This window comes from Bombina bombina, chromosome 2 (assembly GCF_027579735.1).
Source record: "Bombina bombina isolate aBomBom1 chromosome 2, aBomBom1.pri, whole genome shotgun sequence".
Lineage (NCBI taxonomy): Eukaryota > Metazoa > Chordata > Amphibia > Anura > Bombinatoridae > Bombina > Bombina bombina.
In genome coordinates this window covers 1,226,274,297-1,226,299,252 of record NC_069500.1, presented here as the reverse complement: position 1 = coordinate 1,226,299,252, position 24,956 = coordinate 1,226,274,297, and the positions used below count along the sequence as shown (strand labels likewise).

The following is a 24,956-nucleotide window of genomic DNA, read 5'->3' as shown; positions in this document are numbered from 1 at the left end:
TGAATTAAAGGGCGGGGCCGTGGACTCACCGTATCTGGAAAGAAAGAAATTTATCAGGTAAGCATAAATTTTGTTTTCTTTCCTAAGATATGGTGAGTCCACGGCTTCATCATTTACTGTTGGGAACCAATACCCAAGATAGAGGGCACAGATGAATAGGGAGGAACAAGACAGGCAGACCTAAACAGAAGGCACCACCACTTGAAGAACCTTTTTCCAAAAAGAGCCTCAGCCGAGGCAAAAGTATAAAATTTGGAAAATTTGGAAAAAGTATGCAGAGAAGACCAAGTTGCAGCCTTGCAAATCTGTTGCACTGAAGCTTAATTTTTTAAAGCCCAAGAAGAGGAGACAGCCCTAGTGGAATAAGCCGTAATTCTCTCAGGAGGCTGCTGTCCAGCAGTCTTATAAGCAAAACGAATTAAACTTCTCAACCAGAGAAAGAGAAGTAGCAGTAGCTTTCTGACCTTTACGTTTCCCACAGAAACAAACAAACAAACAGGGTAGATGCAAGGTTGAACCCTTGTATTGTGAATCTCAAACTTAAACAGAAGTTTTCCTGATCTCAGCTGCAGACCTTGTAGAGATTTGTACCACAAAGCTATAGTTATAGAATTAATGTATTCAATAACTAATGTAGCACCGTGTAGTTGATAGAGACAGTGGCAATATGTAACAAGTATGGTATTACATTTTGCAAGATGAGTACAGAAGATAGATGAGATTATGCAGTAAGTAGTAATGTCAGTTAAGGAGTACGATATAGCAGATATATACCAATTGAAGTAAACAGTAACCATTGACGTAAGCAGACACGCTTAAGTGTGAATGTCCAGCGCCTCTGATAATAATGACCAAATTATGCCAAACAGACTGACTTCTGTTGAGGTATTGCTGTGCTTCCTTACCATATAGTCCTGATATTTTTAGAAGAGGAAATGTACATTTGAAAGTAGCTTGGAAGCTGAGAGCGGAATGAATACCAAGCGCTCTCTAGAGCGGAGTTTTGCAGGCGTGGCTGAAGTCGGATCCTGTGAGTGACGGGTGACGTCACACGCTGTAGGAAAGACCGCAACGGCTGAATCCTTAGCGGTTAGAATCGAGCGGTGTGTGACTTTGATATGAAACTGAGTTTATCAGACAGAGTATACACAATCCACAGAGGAATGACAGGCGGTTTGTATTCAGGTAGGATTTGAATGAGAGTCCAATTTACTGGCCTTGATATATTGGTCTTTAGTTTGCTCAAATATCCATTGAGGCTTATAATCAGAATGTACTGCAGCAATTTGTAATCCCATTGAGGGTAGGAGTAATGAAACAACAACAGATTCTTTAGTTAGATCCCCAGATTGAGGATAGAGCTCAGGAGCTAGCAACTACTATAGAGATAGTAGAAACAATACTAAGCACTAGGAACAGGGCGTAGCTAGAATTTAAAGGGCAGGAAGCACTATGACACAGCAGTGGGAGGTAACAGGTAGATTCCTGACATCATCCCCCCCAAAAGAGAGACAACGAAAGTCAAGGAGCAGGACGATCCGGATGACGTCGATGAAAGAGTGAAACCTTAAGAGGAGCATGAACATTTGAGGAGGGCTCCCAAGAGTCGTCATCAGAAGTGTAACCCTTCCATGCAACAAGATACTGTAGTTGTCTGTTACGGATCCTGGAATCTTTGATGGACTCTACTTCAAACTCATCGGTTGACGGAAAGGATGCTGGTGGAGGGAGTATGGTCTCACTAGACCTCATATTCTTGTACGGTTTCAGTAGGGATGTGTGAAAAGTAGGATGAATTTTGAGGGTAGGTGGCAGCTCCAGAGTAACAGCATTCGGATTAACAATGCGGCATATCCGGAAAGGTCCAATGAACAAACCACCCAACTTCTTGCTGGGGATCCTGAGTTTTAGGTTTTTTGTTGATAACCAAACATAATCTCCAATTTCATATGTTGGAGCTAGTCTTCTACGCAGATTGTAGTAATGCATTTGCTTTTCTTGAGCGGTAGCGATGTTATGTTTTAAATCAACGAAATTATTCCGAAGATTAGCAGCGAAGTCGTTTGCAGTGGGACAATCTGTTGATCCGGTGTTAGGAAAGCCTGAAGTAGGATAAGCGGTAGGATGGTAGCCGTAGTTGGCGAAAAAAGGTGAGCACTTGGTAGATGAGTTCTCTGAATTATTAAAAGCAAATTCTGCCATAGACAAATAAGACATCCAATCTTCCTGTTGATACAAACAGAAGCAACGTAGATATTGCTCCGACCATTGGTTTGCCCTTTCCACCTGTCCATTGGTTTGTGGATGGAAAGATGTAGAAAACCGATGATCTGTAGTAGAGAAGTTAGTGATCTCCAAAACCGAGAGGTAAATTGAGTCCCACGATCCGAAGTCAAGATTTTGGGGAAGCCATGGAGTCGGACTATATTGTCTAGAAAAAGTTTCGCTGTTTCTGAAGCAGTTGGTAATTTGTTATACGGTACGAAATGAGCCATTTTGGTTAAGAGATCAATTACAACCAAGATGGTGTTCATTCCTGAAGATCTTGGAAGATCTACAATGAAGTCCATTGAGACGTGAGTCCATGGGTGAGATGGAATGGGCAAAGACATGAGGTAACCCACAAGTGGAGATTTGGTACTTTTGGAAGTCGCACAGACGTTATAACTGGAGACATGTTCTTTGATACATTTTGACATGGATGGCCACCAGTAAGTCCTTGTTATAGACTCCAAAGTTCTTCTTTCTCCGGGATGACCGGCGAGTGGAGATTCATGATGTAGATTTAATAAAGTTGATCTTATACTCTGTGGTACGTACACTTTCCCCGAGTAAAGTAACAACCCATCTGGATTGGATTGTAGCTCATAATGTGTTAGTTCCTCATCAGTGTCATACGCTTCCCTGATTGAATTTGCAAGGTATGAGGTTACTCCTATGAACCTTTCTGCAGGGAGTACTGAGGTGGACTCAGTATGGTACTCTGGAGGATGGTCTTTCCTAGACAAGGCATCAGCCTTCCCATTCCTGGATGATGGTCTATAAACTATATGGAAATTAAATCTGGTGAAGAATAGACACCAACGTACCTGTCTTGCAGATAAGGTCTTGCTGTTTTTAAGGAAGGCGAGGTTCTTGTGATCCGTATAAATAATAATGGGGAGTTTTGTATCCTCTAATAGATGTCTCCAATTTTCCAAAGCCTTTTTAATTGCTAGTAGTTCCTTCTCTCCGATAGGGTAGTTTCTTTCTGAAGAACTAAGGACTTTTGAGAAAAAGGCGACAGGATGCATGGGTTCAGTAACGCCAGACTTCTGAGAAAGAACAGCCCCTAAAGCGAAGTCAGAAGCATCCACTTCAAGTATATACTGATGTTCAGAATTAGGGAAGCGGAGAATTGGTGCTGAGGTGACCTTTGTTTTCAAGAGATCAAAAGCTGAAGCAGCGTCTGTGGTCCAAAGGAATTTGATTCGAGTGCTTGTAAGCTGAGATAGCGGCTTAGCAATTTTCGAGAAATCCTTCACAAATTTTCTGTAGTAATTTGTGAAGCCTAAGAATCTTTGTAGTTCTTTTCTAGTCTTAGGTGTTTCACAATTTTTAACGGTCTCCACCTTATCCTCTTGCATGCTGATTCCATTTGGTGAGATATTATAACCAAGGAAAGATATTGCATTTGTATGGAATTTACATTTCTCTAATTTGGCATACAATCTATGTGTTCGTAAGCGTGAAAGGACTTGCGTACATGTTTCACGTGTGATTCTATAGATGCAGAGTAAATAAGAATTTCGTTGAGGTAAATGACTAAGCAGACATCAAGAAGATCCTGAAAGACATCATTGATAAAGTGTTGGAAGGTTCCTGGGGCGTTACAGAGCCAGAATGGCATGACCAGGTACTCAAAGAGACCATACCTGGTCCTAAAAGCTGTCAGCCATTCATCTCCCTCGCAAATTCTCACAAGATTGTATGCACCTCTTAGGTCTAACTTAGTGAAGATAGTAGCATCCTGTAGTCGTTCTATGAGCTCCGGGATCAATGGGAGCGGATAACGGTTCTTTATTGTGCGTTGATTCAGTTCTCTATAATCAATGATGGGCCGTAGAGAACCATCTTTGTTTTTAACGAAGAACATTCCAGCTCCCGCTGAAGATGTTGAGGGTCGAATGAAGCCTTTGCGAATGTTTTCCTCAAGATAAAGTTTCAGATGTTCAAGTTCTGGTGTAGATAATGGGTAGAGTCTTCCAAAGGGAATTGAAGATCCTGGTTTGATGTCAATAGGGCAGTCATAGATACGATGCGGGGGTAGTGATTCAGCCTCCACCTTACTGAAAACATCACTGAAGTCAGAGTAAACTTCAGGAAGTCGTCGTACCTCTGAAGGATCTGAAAGGAGAGAATGTTTAATATAACAGTGTTGCTGACAGTAGGCTGACTTCAGATTTACCTGCAATGAAACCCAATCGATCTCAGGCTGATGTTTCTTGCACCAGGATACTCCTAAAACTAAAGGGAAAATTGGTGAGGGTAAAACATCAAATTCAACCAACTCAGAATGACCTTGTGATGTTGTTAGTAATAAAAGGTATGGTCTGATGAGTGATAGGACCACTTGCAATAGATGAACCATCAATAACATGAATGGCAAGAGGGGAATGCTTAATCACACATGGTATTTTATTAAGTTTAACAATGGATGAGTCGATGAAATTTCCATAGGTGCCTGTATCTATGATGGCCTCAGTTTGTAGGTTTTGGAGGTCCCACTGCAAAGACATAGAAAGTTTACAGTAAGTGTGAGGAAATTTAGAAGCTGGTATTGCAGATAATGAATTGCACTTACTTTTCTTAGACTTTAGAAGGAGTGGACAGTCCGTCACAGTATGTGAAGAATTTGCACAATACATGCACAGCATGTTTAATCTCCTGCATGTCCTCTCCTGTAGTGTCAGTGGAGCTCTTGCCAAGCCAACCTCCATCGGTTCGGGAGCTGTTCTTGTAGGTGTCATGGAAGATGTAGGAGAAAGAATCGGTTTAGTAACAGTTTCGTAGTGACCTCTCTCAGACCTCCTCTCTCTTAATCTCCTGTCAATCTGGATGACTAGTGACATCAAGGTTTCAAGAGTCTTGGGAAGTTCCACACGGGCCAACTCATCTTTAATGTTGTCTGCCAACCCCAGTCTGAACTGATTACGAAGAGCTATGGGATTCCATTGGGAGTCGCGGGCATACTGCTTGAACTCGGTGATATAATCTTCCACGACACGTTTTCTTTGTCTCAGGTTGCGCACGGAAGTCTCGGCTGATAATTGAGCATCGGAATCCAGATATAATTCATCCATTTGGGTGAAGAATACATCAAGTGAGCCTAATATGGGTTGATTTGTTTCAAAAGTGGTGTCAGCCCAGACCCGGGGTTCACCCCTAAGGAAAGATATTACTGTGAGTACTTTCACTCTCTCCGTACAATATGTTTTCGGTTTTAAACCAAATAGAAGCTGACAAGCTGTCTTGAATTGGCGGTAGTGCTTCCTATTACCAGAAAAAGGTTCTGGAAGTGAGACTGTAGGTTCAGGTATGGGGTCTGATTTAGGTGTCAAAGAGTCTCTTATGATCTTTCTTAGGGATTGATTTTCAATCTCAAGTTCCCTGAGTGCAATCCCCATTTGATCTACTCGTTGGGAAAGAGAGTAAACAAATTGGGTAAGGTCTGCTGGTTCAGACGTCATTGGGCTTAGTATTACTGTAAGGTTGAACCCTTGTATTGTGAATCTCAAACTTAAACAGACGTTTTCCTGATCTCAGCTGCAGACCTTGTAGAGATTTGTACCACAAAGCTATAGTTATAGAATTAATGTATTCAATAACTAATGTAGCACCGTGGAGTTGATAGAGACAGTGGCAATATGTAACAAGTATGGTATTACATTTTGCAAGATGAGTACAGAAGATAGATGAGATTCTGCAGTAAGTAGTAATGTCAGTTAAGGAGTACGATATAGCAGATATATACTAATTGAAGTAAACAGTAACCATTGAAGTAAGCAGACACACTTAAGTGTGAATGTCCAGCGCCTCTGATAATAATGACCAAATTATGCCAAACAGACTGACTTCTGTTGAGGTATTGCTGTGCTTCCTTACCATATAGTCCTGATATATTTAGAAGAGGAAATGTACATTTGAAAGTAGCTTGGAAGCTGAGAGCGGACTGAATACCAACCGCTCTCTAGAGCGGAGTTTTGCAGGCGTGGCTGAAGTCGGATCCTGTGAGTGACGGGTGACGTCACACGCTGTAGGAAAGACCGCAACAGCTGAATCCTTAGCGGTTAGAATCGAGCGGTGTGTGACTTTGATATGAAACTGAGTTTATCAGACAGAGTATACACAATCCACAGAGGAATGACAGGCGGTTTGTATTCAGGTAGGATTTGAATGAGAGTCCAATTTACTGGCCTTGATATATTGGTCTTTAGTTTGCTCAAATGTCCGTTGAGGCTTATAAGCAGAATGTACTGCAGCAATTTGTAATCCGATTGAGGGTAGGAGTAATGAAACAACAACAGATTCTTTAGTTAGATCCCCAGATTGAGGATAGAGCTCAGGAGCTAGCAACTACTATAGAGATAGTAGAAACAATACTAAGCACTAGGAACAGGGCGTAGCTAGAATTTAAAGGGCAGGAAGCACTATGACACAGCAGTGGGAGGTAACAGGTAGATTCCTGACAGTAGAAGACTGGCGAAAATCCTTAGTCGCCTTTAAATAAAAATTTAAAGCACGTACAACATCCAAGTTGTGCAAATAATGTTCTTTGTGAGAAGAAGGATTAGGACTTAGAGAAATAACAACAATTTCCTGATTAATATTTCTGTCTGTAACCACTTTAGTAAGGAACCCTTAGTACGAAGAACCGCCATATCGGCATGAAAGATAAGAAAAGGCGAATCCTACTGCCAAGCTGAGAGTTCCGAGACTCTCCGAGCAGAAGAGATAGCAATAAGAAACAAAACCTTCCAAGATAACAACTTAATATCTATGGAATGCAATGGCTCAAACGGAACCTGCTGTAAAACCTTAAGAACAAGGTTAAGGCTCCAAGGAGGAGCAACAGACTTAAACACAGGCCTGACAAAAATATTGCACATCTGGCACGTCCGCCAGACGCTTATGCAGCAAAATAGATAAAGCAGAAATCTGACCCTTCAGAGTACTGACTGACAAACCCTTCTCCAGACCATCCTGGAGAAAGGACAAAATTCTAGGAATCCTGACGCTACTCCAAGAGTAGCCCTTGGATTCACACCAATAAAGATATTTACGCCATATCTTATGATAAATCTTTCTCGTAACAGGCTTCCGAGCCTGAATCATGGTCTCAATGACCGACTCAGAAAAACCACGCTTAGACAGAACTGAGCAATCAATCTCCAAGCAGTCAGCTTCAGAGAAATGAGATTTAGATGAAAGAAGGGACCCTGAATCAGCAGGTCCTTCTCAGAGGCAGTCTCCATGGTGGGAGAGATGCCACTAGGTCTGCATACCAGATCCTGCGTGGCCACGCAGGGGCTATAAGAATCACCAACAGAGCATCTATCAGAGCAGCCTGTGGATCTCTTGACCTTGACCCGTACTTTGGAAGCTTGGCATTTTGCCGAGACGCTATCAGATCCAACTCTGGCACCTCCCATTCGAGGGTTAAGTTGTAGAACACCTCCAGATGGAGTTCCCACTCCCCGGGATGAAAAGTCAGTCTGCTCAGGAAATCCGCTTCCCAGTTGTCTACTTCTGGAATGTGTATGGCAGATAGACAGCAATTGTGTGCTTCCACCCACTGAATAATCAGAGACACCTCCTTCATGGCTAAGGAACTCCGAGTTCCTCCCTGGTGGTTGATGTAAGCCACTGAGGTTATGTTGTCTCACTTGGACCTGATAAACTGGGCTAAGGACAACTGAGGACAAGCCATTAGAGCATTGTAAATCGCTCTTAACTCCAGGATATTGATGGGGAGAGCAGACTCCTCTTGAGTCCAGACTTCCTGCACCTTTAACGAGTCCCAGACTGCTCCCCAGCCCAGCAGGCTGGCGTCCATGGTCACAATTACCCAGGAAGGTCTCTGAAAGCATGTGCCCTGAGACAGATAGTCCTGAGAAAACCACCACAGGAGAGAGTCTCTTGTTGACTGGTCTAGATCTAGCCTTTGAGACAGATCAGCATAATCCCCATTCCATTGTCTGAACATGCACAACTGTAGAGCTCTCAAATGGAATCAAGCAAGAGGAAAGGATTTTGGCTCTGCTGACCTCAGTCAGAAAATTTTTCATTGATAGGCAATCTATTATAGTCCATAAGAAGACTACCCTTATAGCTGGAACAAGGGAGCTCTTTACCAGATTCACTTTCCACCCGTTGGAACATAGAAAAGACAACAAGATCTCTGTGTGATATCTTGCTTGTTGAAAAGATGGTGCCTGAACCAATAGATCGTCCAGGTAGGGCGCCACTGCAATTCCCTGAGACCGGATCACTGCCAAGTGAGCCCCCAAAACCTTCAGACACCAAAACTTCACCTCCTCCATGCACTAAAGGCAAAGAGAATGACTGGGGTTTGTGGGTACGGGAGTGATACTTAACAGCTTGGCTGTGGTGCTCTTTGCCTCCTCCTGCTGGCCAGGAGTGATATTTCCAACAGTAAATGATGAAGCCGTGGACTCACCATATCTTAGGAAAGAAAGTGTTGTTCACCTCAACTGAGATGGAATCATGTGATTCCGAATCAGCCACATCAACTGATTAATCTTCTCCTTCTCTCTCTTCCTCTGTTTCTTCTATCTCTTCTTTGTCTTCTAATTCCCTACAGGTTGCCACCACTAATAATACAGAGAGTGAAGGTCCCATTGTACGCCCCAAGTAGTCAAACAAAGGAAGCAAAGAAAGAAACTTGAGTCCCTTTAGGCGGGTCAGAAGATCCAAAAACAAAAAGAAGAAGAAAGGGGGTGACGATGAATCTGGACTAATGGACCTTAATGTGATTATTTTGTCTACTTATGCCTTGAGTGACGATCAGACTAACCTGTTGAGCAGAGGTTTGAGTTTTGCCCCAACTAGGGATTTTTCTCTCTTTAACACCCTGCTTGACATCAACAGGTTCATTAGAAAACGTACACTGAAGAGGTTTTTTGCTTTACAACAGGGATCTGAAATGGGTATTGATTCTAATGTAGAACAAGTGGTAACTCAAAGTGAGGTTTCTTCCCAGGAGGCTTGTATATTGGGTACTCTCATTGATTCGCAGGAGGGTCATGATGTTATAAGTGAGTGTCTACAGCCAGTAGGTCCCAAAAAATGTGGATCAGATTTTTACCCTATACAGTTTAGGGGTGCTGCAATAAATAATTTTCAGAAGAATGTGGAAAGGGACATTCTGAATTTAGCATCTTCTAAAAAACATGGTAAACAGAATCTCAAGAAGTCTGAGAAGTTGGCGTTAGAGTCTCTTCAGGGTAATCAAGATATAGTGATTAGGAACTCCGACAAAGGAGGAAATATTGTAGTTCTTAATAAGAGTGATTATTTTGAGGAGGCTTTATGTCAACTTAGTGACATCTCTACTTATAGAACACTAAGTAGTAATCTTACTTCAGTGTTCAAGAAACAATTGTTGACATTGCTTGATGAAGGTGTATATCTGGGAGTTTTTAAACAGGAGGATTTGCAACATCTGGTTCCTGAGTTCCTCATTGCACCACTGTTTCACTATCTGCCGAAGGTGCATAAATATCCTGTACTGCCTGTACAGCCACCATGAAGGCCCATTGTATCGGGCATTGGGTCCCTACTTGAACCATTATCTGAGTAGTTGGATTCTATCCTTCAGCCGATAGTGAAAAGCCTCTATAGCTATTTAAGAGATTTCTCCCATCTCCTTGCAAGCTTAAAATAATTCAAATGGAATGAGGGCTATTCATGGGTAGAAGTGGATATTGCTTCACTATATACCTGTATTCCTCATACTTTTGGTTTGTAAGATACTTATTGGACAAATTTACAGCCTATGAGAGTGATGTCAAAGCTTATATATGTTCAATTTTGGAATTTGTATTGACACATAATTGTCTGATGTTCAATGATAGTTTTTACCTTCAAAGCTGTGGGACAGCAATGGGGGCAAAATTTGCTCCCTGCTTTGCTAACTTGTACATGGGCTACTGGGAGTTGAAATATATCTATAATAATGACTATATGAACTATACTGATAACATACATTTCTATTGGAGATTCATCGATGACCTCATATTAATCATTGATGAGTCTTTCGATGAAACAGGTTTTGGTCTTTTTCTTGCCTTCTTGAATGATAATGACATGTGCTTGAAATTTGTTGGAGGGTATGACCATGTAAGAGCTGACTTCTTAGATGTGACACTTGAAGGTGATATTGAGAACATGAGAGTAGTATCTAGGACTTTTTTTTTTTAATAACTTTATTTATAAATAGTGAGGACAAAATGATCCACCATATACATGACAAGTTTAACAATAAGAAATGCCAAAGCACTTGTAAGATTCGCCAAGTCCATCATGGTAACTGATGAAGTAAAGGAAGATTTCATCCTGCAGAGGCAGGGAATCAAACTGTCCACACAATTTTGATTTTTTCCAGGTAAACAACCAAAAAAAAACAAAACAAAAAACAAAAAAAACAAAACAAAAATATTAACAGACAATTCACAAAGAATAACATTAGCACTTACCCGGGCCCTCCGACTCGCCCCCCACAGACCGAGCAGCAACATCCAGTGATTGTACAAATGTCAAGGCTTCCAGTATTCACACATAAGCGAGACAAGTCAGTCAGTCTGTAGGCACCATTTACCTCGGATAAAAGATAAAAAGGCTATTTCTAAATGGGTATATAACACTGTCTCTTACTCTAGGTGAAAGAAATAGAAGATAAGCCTCCCACTTGTGGATAAATTTCCTGACTCTTTTCTCCGGATCCCCTTTTGTGTCCGCCTGCTCAGTCAACATTTGGGTGTGTACCCTGCCAAGCAGCTGCTTGAATGGAGGTGCTCTATTGCTAGCCCACCCCTTTAGAATGACCGTCCTAGCAAGCATTAAGACAGTGGTGATAAAAATGTCAAACTTATAAATTCTGTCCTTGGGTATCAAAAATATCACATGTTGTGCTGTAAGAGTCACCTGTTGATTTGTTACTTTTGCCAACCAATAAGAAACTCTAAACCAGAATCCTCTCAACTTAGGGCAATCCCACAGCAAGTGAATCCAGTCTGGGGATGGGTACCTACACTTATTACAGATGATCTCCGCCCCCGGGACCCATCTAGCTCGAATGCCAGGGGTAATGTAAGACTGATGGATAAATTTCATATGTGCCTCCCTTAGATTGGCCGAGATTGTACTAGCGTGTACCTTCCCAAGGCTCCCTGTAATGAGGTCAGAGTCCACCGACAGTTCTCTACTGTTTGCCCATTTCGTTACAAGTCCCTGCCTAGCAGGTCCTTCACAGTGTTTAAGCAATAGGTCATAAGTGTGCGATATCTTATAAGAGCCCTGCTTAGCCAGAGCACACAATTTATCAATATTGGAAGGCTCGGTAGTCAACAGCTTGTCTGAGATCAGTTTATAAAGATAGTGCCTGCATTGAAAATACGCAAACCTATGTGTCCCCAGGAGATCGTGCGAACTCTGCAATTCAGAAAAGGGTGTGATATCTAAAGTGAGTGGGTTAAAAAGTTGGTGAAGCCTTGTAAGATGTCGGTGGTGCCATGTAGCAAACACTTCAGTCGTGTAACCAGGGAGGAACTGTAAATTGCCCTGAATTGGCAAATATTTAGTCACTAGATGTTGTGTCCCCCATAGCTTACAAATCCCGGACAACGCCCTCAGAGGATCTTTGAATAATATATGAGATTGTATGGATGGGGGAAGCGATTTGAGAGGTGAGTGGGGCAAGAAAGCTAAATGCAATGGCCTAACAAGACCACCCTCTAACTCAGGGACGGTGAAATATGCATTCCCTACCATCCAGTCCAAGACAATCTTAGACAATGTAGACCAGTTATACCAGATAATGTTTGGAAGGCGAAGCCCACCCTCACTCGAGGACATAAATAGATACTTTTTACTTATCCTATGTTTTTTCTCTTGCCATATAAAGCGACCTAATGAGGCCTGGAGAGAAGCAGCGTCCTTGCGCGTCAAAAGAAGAGGCAACATTTGTAGCGGATAGAGGAGCTTAGGAGTATCTAGGACTTTTAGAAAACTCACTGCGGGGAATACTATTCTCCACGCAAGTTTGTGTCATCCTCCTCACCATACCGAGGAGTCATCAGGCTAAGGTGTCATACCAGTGATGACAATATAAATTTACAGCAAGCTAGTGATTTGGCCAAGAGACTAGTATCCAGAGGATATGATCCCGTTAAAATAGAGGAAACAAGATTGAAAATTAGCATAATGGTGACAAGAAATAAGGATTTTAAAAAAATGAATACCTTATATAGGGATAGTATTGTTTTCCCTACTGAATATACAACTCAATTTTCACAAATAGTCAAAATTTGTAAAAGAAATCTGCCAATACTTGCAGGTGACAGTATATTACAGAGCCATATTGACAAGTGCAAATTTGTTTAAAAAAACCCATTGACTTTGGCATCTAGACTTGCTTCGAGTATGGTCCCCAATATGAAGAAAACTAGGGGGGACCATTGGATAAGGAATAAGGGAAGTTACAAATGCAAAGCTAGAACTTGCCTAGCATGTAACATGATGGAAGTGACCAATCTGTTTAGGTCGTCTGTTAATTAAATGGTCTATGAAATTGCATTTTATGCTAATTGTAAAACCACCTTTGCAGTTTACCTACTAGAGTGTAACATTTGCCAAATGCAGTATGTTGGAAAAATGTTGAGGGAGGTAAATGTCAGGGTAAGGGAGCATGTAAATTATGTCAAAAAACATAATTTATCTAAGAACTTACCTGATAAATTAATTTCTTTCATGGTGGCAAGAGTCCATGAGCTAGTGACGTATGGGATATACATTCCTACCAGGAGGGGGCAAAGTTTCCCAAACCTAAAAATGCCTATAAATACACCTCCCACCACACACATACTTCAGTTTTAACGTATAGCCAAGTAGTGAGGTATAAAAAGAAGTAAAAAAGCATAGAAAAAAGAAGAACTGGAAAAAAATAATGTGCTTTTATACCAAGAAATCATAACCACCGAAAAAAAAGGTTGGTCTCATGAACTCTTGCCACTATGAAAGAAATTCATTTATCAGGTAAGTTCTAATATAAATTATGTTTTCTTTCATGTAAGTGGCAAGAGTCCATGAGCTAGTAACATATGAGATACAATACCCAAGATGTGGAAATCCACAGAGTCACAAGAGAGGGAGGGATAAAATAAAAACAGCTACATCCACTGAAAAAATGAAATCCAAATAATAATTAAGTTTTCTTAAATTTAAAAAAAATCAAATCATAGGCAAAAAGAATCAAACTGGGACAGCTGCCTGAAGAACTTTTCTACCAAAGAAGCAAATACGTCAAAATGGTAAAATTTAGTAAATGTATGCAAAGAAGACCAAGTTGCTGCTTTGCAAATCTGATCAACTGAAGCTCCATTCTTGAAAGCCCAAAAAGTGGCAACTGATCTGGTAGAATGAGCTGTAATTCTCTGAGACGGAGACTGCCCCGCCTCCAAATAAGCCTTGTGAATCAAAAGTTTCAACCAAGATGCCAAAGAAATGGAAGAGGCTTTCTGACCTTTCCTGAAACCAGAGAAAATAACAAATAGACTAGAAGACTGTTAGTAGCTTCAACATAGTATTTCAAAGATCTTGCCACATCCAAAGAATGAAGAGATCTTTCAAGAGAATTCTTAGGATTAGGATTCAAAGAAGAAACAACAATTTCCCTAATAATGTTGTTAGAATTCACAACTTTAAGCAAAAATGTAAACAAAGTCAGTGAAACCGCTTTATCTTGATGAAATATCAGTTAAGGAGACTCACAAGAGAGCCGACAATTCAGAAACTCTTCTAGCAGAAGAGATAGACAAAAGAAATAACACTTTCCAAGAAAGTAGTTTAATATCCAAATAATGCATAGGTTCAAAAGGAGGAGCCTGCAAAATCTTTAAAACCAAATTAAGACTCCAAGGAGGAGAAATGGACTTAATAACAGGTTTGATACGAACTAAAGCAAAGGAAGTTTAGCAATCTTTCTATGAAATAAGACAGAAAGAGCAGAGATTTGTCCCTTCAGAGTATTTGCAAACAAACCCTTATCCAAACCATCCTGAAGTAAAATCCGAGGAATTCTAAAAGAATGCCAAGAAAATGGAGCGGAGCACCATGAAATATAGGTTTTCCAAACCTGATAATAAATCTTCCTCGAAACAGACTAACGAGCCTGTAACATAGTGTCAATTATTGAGTCAGAGAAACCTCTATAACTAAGACCTTAACATTTTGAGATTTGAGATCCTGATGGAAAAACGGCCCTTGAGACAGAAGGTCTGGCCTTAAAGGAAGTGGCCAAAGCTGGCAACTGGATATCCGGACAAGATCTGCATACCAGAACCTGTGAGGCCATGCAGGTGCTATCAGAAACACATGAGATTGTTCCATTATGATCTTGGAAATCACCCTTGGGAGAAGAACTAGAGGTGGAAAAATGTAAACAGGTTGGTAGAACCAAGGAACTGCTAAAGCATCCACTATCTCTGCCTGTGGATCCTTGGATCTGGAAAGATATCTGGGAAGTTTCTTGTTTAAACGAGAAGCCATCAGATATATTTCTGGAAGACCCCACATCTGTACAATCTGATGAAACACATCTGGATGGAGAGACCACTTCCCTGGATGCAAAGTCTGACGACTGAGAAAATCCACTTCCCAATTGTCTACACCTGGAATATGAATCGCAGAAATTAGACAAGAGTTGGACTCCGGCCAAAAAAGTATCTGAGATAATTCCTTCATTGCTAAAAAACTGTGATTCCTTTCCTGATGATTTACATATGCCACTGTTGTGATATTGTCTGTCTGAAAACAAATGAAAAGTTCTCTCTTTAATAGAGGCCAAGTCTGAAGAGTTTTGAAGATAGCACAGAGTTCTAAAATGTTGATTGGTAACCTTGCCTCTTGAGGTTTTCAAACCCCTTGTGCTGTCAGAGACCCCCAGACAGATCCCCAACCTGTAAGACTTGCATTTGTTGAGATCACAGTCCAGGAAGGACGAACAAACGAGGCCCCTTGAATAATCCGATGATGGTCCAACCACCAAGACAGAGAGAGTTGAATGTTGGGATTTAAGTATATCAATAGTGACATCCGAGTATAATCCCTGCACCATTGATTCAGCATGCAAAGCTGCAGAGGTCTCATATGAAAACAAGCAAAGGGAATCTCATCCAATGCTGCAGTCATAAGACCTAAAACTTCCATGCACATAGCCACTGAAGGGAATGATCGAGACTGAAGGTTTAGACAAGATAAAACCAATTGAATTCACCTCTTGTCTGTTAAAGACAGAGTCATGGTCACTGAATCTATCTGGAAACCTAAAGAGGTAGCCTTTGTTTGAGGAATCAAGATTTTTTTTGTAAATTGATCCTCCAGCCAACTAGTTGTTTTGTGTGAGATTCTGCTAAATGAAAAGACTGAGCTAGTACCAAGATATCGTCCAAATAAGGAATCGCCACAATGCCCTGCTCTCTGATTACAGATAGAATGGCACCGAGAACCTTCGAAAAGATTCTTGGAGTTGTTGCTAGGCCAAATGGAAGAGCAACAAACTAGTAATGCTTGTCTAGAAAAGAGAATCTCAGAAACCGATTGTGGTCTGGATGAATTGGAATATGAAGATAAGCATCCTGTAAGTCTATTGTGGACATAAAATGCCCTTGCTGAACAAAAGGCAGAGTAGTCCTTATAGTCACCATCTTGAAAGTTGGAACTCTTACAAAACGATTTAAAAGTTTCAGATCCAGAACTGGTCTGAAAGAATTCTCTTTCTTTGGGACAATGAATAGATTTGAAGAAAACCCCAAACCCTGTTCCTGTAGATGAACTGGAATAATTACCCCTGAAAGCTCTAGATCTGAAACACATTTCAGAAAAGCCTGAGCTTTCACAGGATTTGTTGGAACATGAGAAAGAAAGAATCTTCCCATAGGAGGCCTTATTCTGAAACCTATTCAATACCCTTGAGACACAATATTCTGAATCCACTGATTCTGAACAGAACCTGACCAAATTTCCTGAAACAATTTCAATCTGCCCCCCACCAGCTGAACTGGATTGAGGGCCACACCTTCATGCAGTCTGGGGGCTGGATTTGGTCTTTTATAAGGCTTGGTTTTATTCCAATTTGAAAATGGTTTCCAATTGGAACCAGAGGTCTTAGGGGAAGGAGTAGGCTTTTGTTCCTTATTCTGACGAAAGGAACGACAATGATTAGGAGCCTTAAATTTACCCTTAGATTTTTTATCTTGAGGTAAAAAAATTCCTTTGCCTCTAGTAATAGTGGAAATAATAGAATACAATTGAGAACCAAATAAATTCTTACCCTGGAAAGATAGAGATAGTAATCTAGATTTAGACATCATGACAGCATTCCAAGATTTAAGCCATAAAGCTCTTCTAACTAAAATATCTAAAGACATAGATTTAACATCGATTTTAATAATGCAGAAGAATAATGCTGGATAAATTATGATCTTCTACCTGCCGGGCTAAACTATCAACCAAAAAGTTGAAGCAGCAGCCAAATCAGCGGTAGAAATAGCAGGTCTAAGAATATAGACAGAATATAAATATGCTCTTCTAATTTAAGATTCAATCTTCATATCTAAAGGATCCTTAACTGAAGTACTATCTTCCATAGGAATAGTAGTACATTGGCAAGAGTGGAAATAGCTCCTTCAACCTTAGGAACTTTTTCCCAAAACTCTAAATTAACCACAGGTAAAGGATACAACTTCTTAAACCTAGAAGAAGGATTGAAAGAAGAACCATGCTTAGACCATTCTTTAGAAATTGTCAGGGATTTGGCTTGCTTGCTCTGTACCTTTAATTATCTGCCATGAGTCATCAAGCCCTGCCTACCAAGGTGATAAATCAGCTGTGTGTACAACGATCAGTGCTTAGTATTTTGTTAGCTAAACAGTATAGCAGCAGCACCACTGAGCTTTATTACTAAACCTCTACTTGATTTATTGCCTAAATCTACAACGTGTGAACTTCCTAACTAAGGCCTAGATTTGGAGTTCGGCGGTAAAAGGGCTGTTAACGCTCCACGGGTTTTTTTCTGGCCGCACCATAAATTTAACTCTGGTATCGAGAGTTCAAACAAATGCTGCGTTAGGCTCCAAAAAAGGAGCGTAGAGCATTTTTACCGCAAATGCAACTCTCGATACCAGAGTTGCTTACGGACGCGGCCGGCATCAAAAACGTGCTCGTGCACGATTCTCCCATAGGAAACAATGGGGCTGTTTGAGCTGAAAAAAAACCTAACACCTGCAAAAAAGCAGCGTTCAGCTCCTAACGCAGCCCCATTGTTTCCTATGGGGAAACACTTCCTACGTCTGCACCTAACACTCTAACATGTACCCCGAGTCTAAACACCCCTAACCTTACACTTATTAACCCCTAATGTGACGCCCCCGCTATCGCTGACCCCTGCATATTATTATTAACCCCTAATCTGCCGCTCCGTAAACCGCCGCAACCAACGTTATCCCTATGTACCCCTAATCTGCTGCCCCTAACACCGCCGACCCCTATATTATATTTATTAACCCCTAACCTGCCCCCCACAACGTCGCCGACACCTACCTACACTTATTAACCCCTAATCTGCCGAGCGGACCTGAGCGCTACTATAATAAAGTTATTAACCCCTAATCCGCCTCACTAACCCTATCATAAATAGTATTAACCCCTAATCTGCCCTCCCTAACATCGCCGACACCTAACTTCAATTATTAACCCCTAATCTGACGACCGGAGCTCACCGCTATTCTAATAAATGTATTAACCCCTAAAGCTAAGTCTAACCCTAACACTAACACCCCCCTAACGTAAATATAATTTACATCTAACGAAATAAATTAACTCTTATTAAATAAATTATTCCTATTTAAAGCTAAATACTTACCTGTAAAATAAACCCTAATATAGCTACAATATAAATTATAATTATATTATAGCTATTTTAGGATTAATATTTATTTTACAGGCAACTTTGTAATTATTTTAACCAGGTACAATAGCTATTAAATAGTTAAGAACTATTTAATAGTTACCTAGTTAAAATAATAACAAATTTACCTGTAAAATAAATCCTAACCTAAGATATAATTAAACCTAACACTACCCTATCAATAAAATAATTAAATAAACTACCTACAATTACCTACAATTAACCTAACACTACACTATCAATAAATTAATTAAACACAATTGCTACAAATAAATACAATTAAATAAACTAGCTAAAGTACAAAAAATAAAAAAGAACTAAGTTACAGAAAATAAAAAAATATTTACAAACATAAGAAAAATATTACAACAATTTTAAACTAATTACACCTACTCTAAGCCCCCTAATAAAACAACAAAGCCCCCCAAAATAAAAAATTCCCTACCCTATTCTAAATTAAAAAAGTTACAAGCTCTTTTACCTTACCAGCCCTGAACAGGGCCCTTTGCGGGGCATGCCCCAAGAATTTCAGCTCTTTTGCCTGTAAAAAAAAACATACAATACCCCCCCCCCCAACATTACAACCCCCCACCCACATACCCCTAATCTAACCCAAACCCCCCTTAAATAAACCTAACACTAAGCCCCTGAAGATCTTCCTACCTTGTCTTCACCATCCAGGTATCACCGATCCGTCCTGGCTCCAAGATCTTCATCCAACCCAAGGGGGGGTTGGCGATCCATAATCCGGTGCTGAAGAGGTCCAGAAGAGGCTCCAAAGTCTTCCTCCTATCCGGCAAGAAGAGGACATCCGGACCGGCAAACATCTTCTCCAAGCGGCATCTTCGATCTTCTTCCATCCGGTGCGGAGCGGGTCCATCTTGAAGCAGGCGACGCGGATCCATCCTCTTCTTCCGATGTCTCCCGACTAATGACGGTTCCTTTAAGGGACGTCATCCAAGATGGCGTCCCTCGAATTCCGATTGGCTGATAGGATTCTATCAGCCAATCGGAATTAAGGTAGGAATTTTCTGATTGGCTGATGGAATCAGCCAATCAGAATCAAGTTCAATCCGATTGGCTGATCCAATCAGCCAATTAGATTGAGCTCGCATTCTATTGGCTGTTCCGATCAGCCAATAGAATGCGAGCTCAATCTGATTGGCTGATTGGATCGGCCAATCGGATTGAACTAGATTCTGATTGGCTGATTCCATCAGCCAATCAGAAAATTCCTACCTTAATTCCGATTGGCTGATAGAATCCTATCAGCCAATCGGAATTCGAGGGACGCCATCTTGGATGACGTCCCTTAAAGGAACCGTCATTAGTCGGGAGACATCGGAAGAAGAGGATGGATCCGCGTCGCCTGCTTCAAGATGGACCCGCTCCGCACCGGATGGAAGAAGATCGAAGATGCCGCTTGGAGAAGATGTTTGCCGGTCCGGATGTCCTCTTCTTGCCGGATAGGAGGAAGACTTTGGAGCCTCTTCTGGACCTCTTCAGCACCGGATTATGGATCGCCAACCCCCCCTTGGGTTGGATGAAGATCTTGGAGCCAGGACGGATCGGTGATACCTGGATGGTGAAGACAAGGTAGGAAGATCTTCAGGGGCTTAGTGTTAGGTTTATTTAAGGGGGGTTTGGGTTAGATTAGGGGTATGTGGGTGGTGGGTTGTAATGTTGGGGGGGGGGGTATTGTATGTTTTTTTTTACAGGCAAAAGAGCTGATTTTCTTGGGGCATGCCCCGCAAAGGGCCCTGTTCAGGGCTGGTAAGGTAAAAGAGCTTGTAACTTTTTTAATTTAGAATAGGGTAGGGAATTTTTTATTTTGGGGGGCTTTGTTATTTTATTAGGGGGCTTAGAGTAGGTGTAATTAGTTTAAAATTGTTGTAATATTTTTCTTATGTTTGTAAATATTTTTTTTTTTTTCTGTAACTTAGTTCTTTTTTATTTTTTGTACTTTAGATAGTTTATTTAATTGTATTTATTTGTAGCAATTGTGTTTAATTAATTTATTGATAGTGTAGTGTTAGGTTAATTGTAGGTAATTGTAGGTAGTTTATTTAATTATTTTATTGATAGTGTAGTGTTAGGTTTAATTGTAGGTAATTGTAGGTATTTTATTTAATTAATTTATTGATAGGGTAGTGTTAGGTTTAATTATATCTTAGGTTAGGATTTATTTTACAGGTAAATTTGTAATTATTTTAACTAGGTAACTATTAAATAGTTCTTAACTATTTAATAGCTATTGTACCTGGTTAAAATAATTACAAAGTTGCCTGTAAAATAAATATTAATCCTAAAATAGCTATAATATAATTATAATTTATATTGTAGCTATATTAGGGTTTATTTTACAGGTAAGTATTTAGCTTTAAATAGGATTAATTTATTTAATAAGAGTTAATTTATTTCGTAAGATGTAAATTATATTTAAGTTAGGGGGGTGTTAGTGTTAGGGTTAGACTTAGCTTTAGGGGTTAATACATTTATTAGAATAGCGGTGAGCTCCGGTCGGCAGATTAGGGGTTAATAATTGAAGTTAGGTGTCGGCGATGTTAGGGAGGGCAGATTAGGGGTTAATACTATTTATGATAGGGTTAGTGAGGCGGATTAGGGGCTAATAACTTTATTATAGTAGCGCTCAGGTCCGCTCGGCAGATTAGGAGTTAATAAGTGTAGGCAGGTGTCGGCGACGTTGAGGGGGGCAGATTAGGGGTTAATAAATATAATATAGGGGTCGGCGGTGTTAGGGGTAGCAGATTAGGGGTACATAGGGATAACGTAGGTGGCGGCGATTTGCGGTCGGAAGATTAGGGGTTAATTATTTTAAGTAGCTTGCGGCGACGTTGTGGGGGGCAAGTTAGGGGTTAAGAAATATAATATAGGGGTCGGCGGGGTTAGGGGCAGCAGATTAGGGGTACATAAGTATAACGTAGGTGGCGGTCGGCAGATTAGGGGTTAAAAATTTTAATCGAGTGGCGGCGATGTGGGGGGAGCTCGGTTTAGGGGTACATAGGTAGTTTATGGGTGTTAGTGTACTTTAGGGTACAGTAGTTAAGAGCTTTATGAACCGGCGTTAGCCAGAAAGCTCTTAACTCCTGCTATTTTCAGGCAGCTGGAATCTTGTCGTTAGAGCTCTAACGCTCACTGCAGAAACGACTCTAAATACCAGCGTTAGAAAGATCCCATTGAAAAGATAGGCTACGCAAATGGCGTAGGGGGATCTGCGGTATGGAAAAGTCGCGGCTGAAAAGTGAGCGTTAGACCCTTTAATCACTGACTCCAAATACCAGCGGGCGGCCAAAACCAGCGTTAGGAGCCTCTAACGCTGGTTTTGACGGCTACCGCCGAACTCCAAATCTAGGCCTAAGTCTGTTTTTTGAAAACTTTGCAACATTGTTTCCATTGAAGGGATTCAGTTTGTTTCAACCACGCTGAGCTATTTCAGCTACTACCAGGAGACAGCTGATTGAACTGTGACTTTCTAACCTCTTTCTCTGCAATCAACCGTTACCTCCTGCTTCACAATCTCACTGTATATATTTGCACCGCAATGTTATTTGACCTTTGGAAGGTTATCTCAGATCAGTAGAAGCCGATTCAGCCATCTGGAGAACTCCTCCCTCAAATTCCTCTGACTTTCAGCAGCCTGTCATTTTTTCTCTGCAGCAGTGAAAAGAGCACAGAAGCATTCAGGGTAAAAGTAACATCACTCGTTCTGTCCTGAATTTCTTAGTTAACATATTTGTGCTCTGACCTCAGTCACATGTAGCTTGTATAAAACCCTGCTGTGTGTTTATTCCTGCTTACAAGGAATTTGAATTAGCTTTACCTCTCAGCTAAACTTTGCAATTACTAATAATATTATACAAGTGAATCTTCTCAGACACTGATACCTTTACAGAGACATTCTCTCAGTAGCATACTGTCTTTTACATAATTGGTTTCTCAGAATAAATTCACTCTCACAATCCTGATTGTACTTCAACATCTCTGTGCAATCACATACTGAAGTGATACAAGTCAAACACTGTGTGTAATATCATTTTCAGTCAATATCTGCAGTTGAGCTTCGAACAGAAGTCCTATTCCATTACATAATACTAAGCCATCAACCATGGAGCCAGCGGATATACCTCAACTTGTCTACAACCTGACACAGAGAGTTGATCAGATTGCTCAGGCAGTGAGAGATCTACAAGTGGAGAACCAATCACTTAGAGAGATTATAAAAGATTCTATCGCCGTAAAGGCTACTCATGAGACACCACCTGAGCCTCTGGTGTCATTACCTGAACCATTTACCGGGAATAGAAAATTGTATAGGCAATTTAAAAACGCTTGCCATCTACTTTTCAACTTGAAACCCCGCAGTTACCCCACAGATAGAATCAAAGTTCTTACGGTCATCTCTTTCCTTAGAGGAGAACCTAGAGGATGGGCTGATAACCTCTGTGAACATCAGGATCCTATTATATCTTCTTTAGGGATTTTTTTTGATAATATGGATGAGTTATACCTCAGAAGAGTGGTTCAGGAGAAAGGCAAAGAGTTTGTGTATGTACTGCGCAGATCCATCCCATACTGTCTCAGACTGTCCCATCCTCTCAAGGAATAAGAAACGTAAGTGTTCTTTTATTCATTCTACTCATCTATTCCAAGAAACAATAACTTACTGTAAACTATCTCTCTTATTACAGTGGGATCACAAAAGGATACACACTGAAGCCATAATTGACTCAGGAGCTTTCGGGAACTTCATTGATTCTGAAATTGTATCCACCAATAAAATTCCACTTGTGTTGAAAACAAAACCCTTGGTAATTAGAGTTATTGATGGGTCTACCATATCTAACGGACCTATCACACATCATACAGTACCACTTATGGTTGTTTCAGAAAAAGGCCATACTGAGTATATATCTTTTGATGTGTTGCCTTCACCACACTTTTCAGTTGTTCTAGGCATTTCCTGGCTTCAGCAACATGAACCTTCTATTAATTGGTCTACCTCACAGGTATGTTTTAATTCAGCATATTGTCAAAGCACTTGTTTTCCACAGCAGTTTCTACTTCACTCTCTTACAGATTCATTGCCTATACCAGAAACTTATAAGGATTTCAAAGATGTCTTTAGCAAGACCGAAGCAGACTGTCTACCACCACATCGTCCATACGACTGCCCTATCCAGTTACAACCAGGTGCCACTATTCCCGTTGGACATGTTTACCCTCTCAGCCAACCTGAATTGGAACATCTCAAGACCTACTTGGAGGAGAATTTGAAAAAAGGTTTTATCAGGGTATCCACTTCTCCAGCAGGTGCGGGTATGTTCTTTGTGAAGAACAAAGATGATTCTCTCCGTCCCATAATCGACTACAGGGAGCTCAATAAAAGAACTATAAAGAACCGCTACCCTTTACCATTGATACCAGAGATGATAGAACGACTGGCTGATGCAACCATTTATACCAAACTCGATCTCAGAGGGGCGTACAATCTGGTTCGTATTTGTGAGGGAGACGAATGGCTCACTGCTTTTCGGACGAGATATGGCTTATTTGAATACCTGGTAATGCCATTTGGGCTATGCAATGCCCCTGCCACCTTCCAACATTTTGTCAATGACATTTTCCGGGACTTGCTTGATATCTGTTTAGTAGTCTATCTTGATGACATCCTTATATACTCCAAAACACTAGAAGAACATGAGAAGCATGTCCGGTGGGTCCTCTCCAGACTACGAGTACATAAACTGTACGCAAAATTGGAAAAATGTCAATTTCATTGTAACCATATATCCTTTCTGGGGTATGAGATCTCTCCAACTGGTATTAGTATGCAACATAAAAAAGTAGAGACCATTTTGGATTGGCCTGAACCGACTACTAAAAAGGAGCTACAGAGATTCCTTGGTTTCTCGAACTATTACCGGAAGTTTATCAAAGATTTCTCTAAAGTAGCTAAACCCCTTACACAACTCACCAGTGCATCAAAGCCTTTCTCCTGGACCAAGGAAGCTTCTTCAGCTTTTAACTTCCTAAAGTTCAGCTTTTCTACAGCTCCCATTTTACGTTTTCCTAATCCGGATATCCAATTTATACTTGAAGTCGATTCCTCTGATTTCGCCATCGGAGCTGTTCTTTCACAAAGACAATCCCTTACTGAACCCCTCCATCCGGTATCGTTCTATTCAAAGATTATGACTTCAGCTGAAATGAACTACAGTATAGGTGACAAGGAGCTTCTGGCCATCCAAAGAGCACTTGAGAACTGGAGACATCTTTTGGAAGGAGCAAAATACCCCATAACTATATATACGGATCATAAAAATCTCCAATACTTGCAGAACAACAAAACCTTATCAGCAAGACAGGTTCGATGGTGTCTCTTCTTTGCCAGATTCGATTTCCATATAATTTATCGTCCCGCTAGCAAAAATGGGAAGGCTGACGCTTTATCAAGGTTATATACAAAACCTCCACAGATGAACCAGTCAACTCCTATAATACCCTCTGATCGATTCATTGGATTCACCTCAAAACTCCTAACCGATATAAAAAGATCTACACTGGATGACAAAGAGATACCCCAAACCCACTTAACAGAGAAAGATGGTATTTACTACCACAACAATCAGATATATATACCGTACAGCCTAAGATCTTTACTTCTTAAATACCATCATGATTCCCCAATGTC

The 24,956-nt window shown here is 40.7% G+C and overlaps 1 long non-coding RNA gene across 1 annotated transcript; it reads left to right on the top strand.

The window, feature by feature from the left end:
• Positions 1-22,787: 22,787 nt before the first annotated feature.
• LOC128648227 (uncharacterized) lies at positions 22,788-23,067 on the top strand. The gene is made up of 2 exons (XR_008400544.1): positions 22,788-22,876; positions 22,954-23,067. It is a non-coding gene; the product is annotated as an uncharacterized LOC128648227 (long non-coding RNA).
• Positions 23,068-24,956: the final 1,889 nt, after the last annotated feature.